Source organism: Neomonachus schauinslandi, chromosome 16, assembly GCF_002201575.2.
Source record: "Neomonachus schauinslandi chromosome 16, ASM220157v2, whole genome shotgun sequence".
Lineage (NCBI taxonomy): Eukaryota > Metazoa > Chordata > Mammalia > Carnivora > Phocidae > Neomonachus > Neomonachus schauinslandi.
The window spans coordinates 18,363,161-18,369,877 of NC_058418.1; positions in this window are offsets into that span (position 1 = coordinate 18,363,161).

Sequence of the window (6,717 nt, forward strand, 5' to 3'; positions counted from 1 at the left end):
GAAGGAAGGAAGGAAGGAAGGAAGGAAGGAAGGAAGGAAGGAAGGAAAGAAAAGGAAAAAGAAAACGGAAGAATACTAAAAAGAGAAAGAAGACGAGAAAAGGGAAACAAAAAGCCAACAGACCTGTAAAAGGCTGCTGTGAGGTGGGGTGGGGACGCTCAGGACGTCCCTACTGAACCTAAAGAAAGAACCATCTCTCAAATGGGGTGCTGTTATCCCACCCCCAAACACCTTTTTACAGATGGGAAAGATGAAGCTCAGCTAGTAAGGTGTGAGGTTGAGATGAAAACCAGATGAAGCCCAGGTTTTCAAAATGAGGGTCAGAAGTTGGCATGAGTCAGAATCACCAGGATGTTGTTAAAATTCCCTTTATCCATCCCCCAGGGCTTCGAAATCAGAATCTCTGGGAGTGGGGCTGTTGCTTGAGCACTCACAGTAAGCACCCTCTGATCTCAAGGCCTTTGCGTTCACTGTTCCCTTGGGTTGGAATGTCCTTCTCCCAGATGCCACATGACTCATTCCCTCACCTTCTTCAGTTATCTGCTCAAAGGTTACTTTCTCAGTGAAGTGTTCTCTGACCCTATTTTAAAAACAACCCCTATTTTCTCTGTGCTCAGTGGGGAGTCTGCTTCTCCCTCTCTCTCAGCCCCTCCCCCACCCCTAGTACAGGAGAGTGTGCTCCCACTCTCTCTCTCAAATAAATAAATAAGATCTTTTAAAAATTAAAAAAAAAAAACCTTTTTCCTACACTCTCTATTCCCCTTATTCCACTTTACATTTTTCCACAACACTTATCACCTTTAATACTCCATATAATTTGATATACTTATTATGTTTACTTCTCTCTGCATCGAAACTGTAAGCCCCACAAGAACATTGATTAGGACCAGTTTTTGTTATTTTCTTTGGTGTATCCTCAGAACCTAGAACAGTGCTTGGCACATAGTAAGCACTGAATAAATAATTAAAAAAAAAAAAAAGAATGGATAGCTAGTTAAATAAATCATGGTACATGACTTTAAAAACAAAAGATGTTTTAAAACAAGTTTTAAAAATAGCCGCAGAATTGTTTGACACCTCCCATTGAGAACAGAGTCTATGTCCCCGCCCCTTGAATCTAGGCTCCATAAGTGCTTGACCAAAAGATTACAGCGAAAGTGGTAACATTACATCTCCCATACCCAAGCTTTAAGAAACTTGCAGATTCAATTTGGGATGCTGGCCCTGGGAACCCAACCTCCCTGCTGTGAGGAAGCCCAGGCCACAGGGAGAGGCTTTGTGTAGGTCTGTGACCAAGCCCAGGCCCCAGTTAACCGTCAGCATCCATGGCCAGATGTTTGAGCGAGGGAGATTCAAAATGACTCCAGTTCCAGCAACCATCTGCCTGCAGCTGCATGCAAGACCTCCTGGCTGAGTTCAGCCACCTCCTGGAATCCTGAGAGATAACAATAAACTAACTGTTCTTATTTTTAAGCCATTATGATCGGGGGTAATTTGCTGGAACAATTACTATACTATACAATTACATTTCTATATGATGGAACAGTCTAAGGCATTAAAAAAAATGCTGGTGAGGGATGATCTCCAACACGTGTTGTTAAATGAGCAAAACAAGGGGTGAGACAGAGTACACAGGGTGCTGCCCGTAATACTGAAAGAAAACACAAAAAGCCAAATTTATTGTGGCTATTATATCCACAGTGTGGATACATCCACATATACACTACGATATGCATAGCATATCTCCAGTAAACTCCCCAAAGAAACCAGTAACAGTGGTGGCCACAGATCAAAGTACACCAGGGTAGAAGGGATGCAGGTGTACAACATTGTGCCATTTGAGTTTTTGCTTTTAGTTACATCCCTGGGGTTTTTTTCCAAAACATTTTTTTTTTTTTTTAATTCATGAGAGACAGAGGGAGAGAGAAAGGCAGAGGGAGAAGCAGGCTCCCAAGGAGCAGGGAGCCCGATGCGGGACTCGATCCCAGGACCCTGAGATCATGACCTGAGCCGAAGGCAGACGCTCAACCATCTGAGCCACCCAGGCGCCCCCAAAACATTTTTATGTCAGTGGCTTCGTTTTGATTTTAAATGTATGTATTAGTGTGTACCAATGTACTAAGGGAAAGGCATCTTTTTGTTTCTTGAAGCCCAGCAGGGCCCCAGGATCATCTGCCCATCAACTGTCATTCTGAGTCTACATGTAGATATTGACAGTAAAGAAGATTGGTGGCTAATCCATACACCCAGACAAATCGTGAAGGTCCATGATTTTATTTCTAAATTACCTAAACCTATTTTCTTACAGTTTAAAGCTTTTAACCAGGCAAGAAAAACCCAATAAAGTCATTATTGAGAGTTTTACTCAATTGGATTCCTGACAATCCTTAGCATTTGGTAAGATAGTAATAACCACTTTCTGATTCCTGATCGCTGGGGTTCAGGGGAACAAGGGCCCTTCAAAGTCCCTGTAGCTTCCTCAAAGAGTGGCTCTCAGTCGTCTCCTGGGTATTTTTAGGATGACTGGATGCTCCGTCTGTGACCCTGAACCCTTACAACCTCATACTCCTGATTCTTGGCAGCAGGAACCTAAAGGCAACATGTGTTTTATGCAAACTATAGCAGCCTAAACACCACAGACCCTTCCTTTCTTAGACATGCAAAAAGGGACAAATCTCAGAATCTTATCAGGAAACTGCAGATAGGAAGATGTGCTGAATCACCTGGGTATGAAGTAATTTCTTCCTCGTGGTCCATAGAAACCTGCTCTACATGCTTTGGAATCGGCGTCATTCATTTTCCTGCACTGAGTTTTCTTTTCTTTTCTTTTCTTTTCTTTTTTTAAAGATTTTATGTATTTACTTGACAGAGAAAGAGAAAGAAAGCACAAGCAGAGGAGCTGAAGGCAGAGGGAGAAGGAGAAGCAGGCTCCCCGGCTGAGGAGGGAGCTCCACTCAGGGCTCTATCCCGGGACCCTGAGATCATGACCTGGGCCAAAGGCAGATGCTTAACCAACTGAGCCACCCAGGGGCCCCTGCATTGAGTTTTCTTATTGAAATATCACATATAGGGGCGCCTGGGTGGCTCAGTTGGTTAAGCGTCGGACTCTTGGTTTCAGCTCAGGTTATGATCTCATGGGTCATGGGATGGAGCCCCATGGTGGGCTCCATGGTCAGCAGGGAGTCTGCTTGAGGCTTTTCTTCCATGCGTGCACACTCATGCATGTGCACGTGTGTGTGCTCTCTCTCTCTCAAATAAATAAATCATTAAAAAAAGAAATATCACATATATACAGAAAAGTGCACAAATCATAAGCACATGGTTCTATTCATTTTTACAAAGTAAACACATCCATGTAACAATAGGCAGATCAAGAAATAGAAATTTTCCTGAGTCCCAGAAGCAATAGTCCCAGAATGGACTGCATATAAAATAGAATCATACACTATTTTCTGGCTTCTTTTGCTCAATGTTATATTTGTGGGCAAAATATGTTGCTCACAACATACCTGTTGCTTGTAATAGCACTACGTTCATTTTCATTGTGTAAAATTTTTCATTATGTGAGTATGCCACAATTACCCATTCTACCGTTGATGGGCATGTAAGTAGTTTCTAATTAAGGGCTATTTTGAAAAGTGCAGGGTGTCTGGGTGTCTCAGTCGGTTGAGCATCTGCTTTCAGCTCAGGTTGTGATCCTGGGGTCCTGGGATTGAGTCCCGCATCGGAGCAGGGAGGCGGCTTCTCCCTTTGCCTCTCTCCCTATCTCTCATGAATAAATAAAATTGAAAAGAAAAAAGAAAAGTGCAGCTGTGAACACTTTTGAACATGTTTTACAGCGAACACAACACATGCATGCATTTCTATGAATTATCTACCTAGAGTTGGAATTGCTGGATTGCAAGTTAGGCATATATTTGCTTTAGATATATTTAGAAAATGCCAGTTTTCCAAAGTGGTCCTAAGGATTTATACTCCCACAATGTATGAGATTCTGGTTGCTCCACATTATCATGAATATCTGGCATTTTTTGCCATCTGTCGCTCATTTATTTTAATCCTTAATCACTTCTCAGTATGCCAAAGTAGCCTTCCTGTTAAATAATCACAGGAACAGTGTAATGTAGCATTGTGTATGATATAGGACCAGACAGTCTAGCTTACCAGGCTGATGACCTCTGAGCCTCAGCTTCTTCCTCTATAAAATGGGGATGGTAAAATACCCATTTCTAGGGTTGTGGGAGGACCAGCAGAGATCACGTACACAAAGTGCGTAACACAGTGCCTGGGATAGAGTAAGCATGCAATAAACAACGGCTGTGTGTAAGACCATAGTTTATGGCTGGGGAAACTGAAGCCGCAAGGGGTTAGAGGATCTGGCCAAGGTGACTCAGTGGCAGAGCCTGCCAAGCCTGAAATGGCTTCTGTAGTTGGTATATTTCCAAGGGACCATATGGCTTCAGTTTCTAAGAATTTTTAAATAAAAATTGCAAAATCTGGTCTATAGTTTACAATGAATTTTAGTCATGTAAGGATTACTTGTAATTTCTTCTTTAAATTTGGCAAATTTCATAGGATTCTCCAAGAGGAGATATATATCAGAGAAGCTAATGCTCCTTTGTCAACAAGCAGGTATTAGGTGGTGGGATTTGTGTTTTACTTGGAGGAACTGGGTCCCTGGACAGTCAACCACTGGCTTGACAAAAACAGTTGTTTGCAGTTCCGATTTTAACGTTTGTCTACCTCAGAAATTACCCCCCCAGCTCTTTTTGTTAGGAGCGCAGGGACTCTTTGGCAGTTCTTGTCATGCATACCACCAGTAGGGGTGACAAGTAGAAGGCTAGATGTTACTCTCCTGCTGGGTCAGCAACAACAGTTCTCATTCCCTGATCATAATGGGATCAGAGATATGGGATTCAGGCCATGGGCCCCCCTGCAATGAGCCATGAGAATGCTAGAGATGTCTGATGTGCACAGCCCCAAGGAGTGACTCTCAGATGGCTCATGTGGCCTGCTGGGACTCACAGGAAAGTGCTCCTTTTCCTCTGAGGATGCCAGGAGACAGCGTGAGGGTGGGCTGGTGTGTTTTTAACATTATGCCTCTTTCTCTTGTTCTTCCTTTTTAATCAAAAAAGCAGCTCAGAAAGGCAATGGTGTCAGGCTATATTAAATAACAGATTTTGGTTTTCACTGTCTTCACTTTTTTTTTTTTTTTAGAGAGTGCACACCTGTGAGGGGAGAGGGAAGGGAGAGAGGGAGAAAGAATCCCAAGGAGGTTCCACCTCAGCGAGTAATCCCACCCAGGGCTCATTCCTGGTGATCTAGAGATCATGACCTGAGTGGGCAGATCAGGACCTGAGCAGAAACCAAGTGAGTGAGCCACCCACGAGGTCCTGGATTCACTTTTTTTTTTTAAAGATTTTATTTATTTATTTATTTGAGAGAGAAAGAGCAAGCAAGCAGGGGGAGAAGCAGAGGGAGAGGGAGAAGCAGACTTCCCGCTGAGCACGGAGGCCCATGTGGGGCTCCATCCCAGGACTCTGAGATCATGACCTGAACAGAAATCAGATGCTTAACCGACTGAGCCACCCAGGCGTCCCGACATGGTTGTCTTTTCAAATAAAGTTTGTTTAAATAATGTGAGGGGTGCCTGGGTGGCTCAGTCGTTAAGCATCTGCCTTCGGCTCAGGTCGTGATCCCAGGACCCTGGGATCGAGCCCCACATCGGGCTCCCTGCTCCGCAGGGAAGCCTGCTTCTCCCTCTCCTACTCCCCCTGCTTGTGTTCCCTCTCTCGCTATGTCTCTCTCTGTCAAATAATTAAATAAAATCTTAAAAAAAAAATAATGTGAGTAATTTTAAGGAAGACTATTAAGTCAGTAATAGTGCAAGTGGCACATATATGTGACAAATTCTAAAGGCAAATGGAGCTTCAAGGTGGTAGGAGAAGACAAAAATTTAAGGTGGTAGGGAATGACTGAAGTCATTGAACCAAAACCTTTTGATCTTAGCCACTAACAGGGACTATGCCCTTGCTCCCTTCACTCTCTGAGACTCGGTCTTCTCCTGGGTCAATGGAGATTATTTAATCCTTTTATTTGCCGGAGGGTCATGAGAATGAAACACAATCTCTATGAACTTTCAATGGCTAGAGCAGAGATTCTGTTATTAACTTTATTATCGGTAGTAGTAATAGTACAGATAGAAGAGAGTGAACTGCCACCCTAGGATCCCTGAAACAGGAGAGACTGTTTTTAAACTCCCAGCACCGGCCTGGTGTGTTTCCAGGGCAATGGATTTATTACAGGATGACCGACATATGCTCTTAGTTTAATAGTTAATTTCTGACCTTAAGAGAGACAGGGAGTTTTTGCATCAGTTTCCCAAACACCTGTCCCAAACACCTGTCCTGGACCTGAGCTGGTTAGGACTCTTCAGGTTCTTAGAATTAAAACAGTCCTTTCTGGACAGGCCTTTTCTTGTGCTGCATCTCAGAGTCTGCGGGCAGTGATGAGGAGGGTTTTTTTGTTTTAGAGGTTCTTTTGGTTTTTTTGTTTGTGTGGTTGGTTTCTTTTGTTTTGTTTTTGTTTTTGTTTTACATTTACTCGATCATTTGTCCTTGGTTGTTGCCACTATTTATTTTAAAACTCTTGAACAACCGCTGATGCACACACTTCGCCCCCCTTCCTCTCCGCCGCCCCCACCCCCCCGTTTTTTTG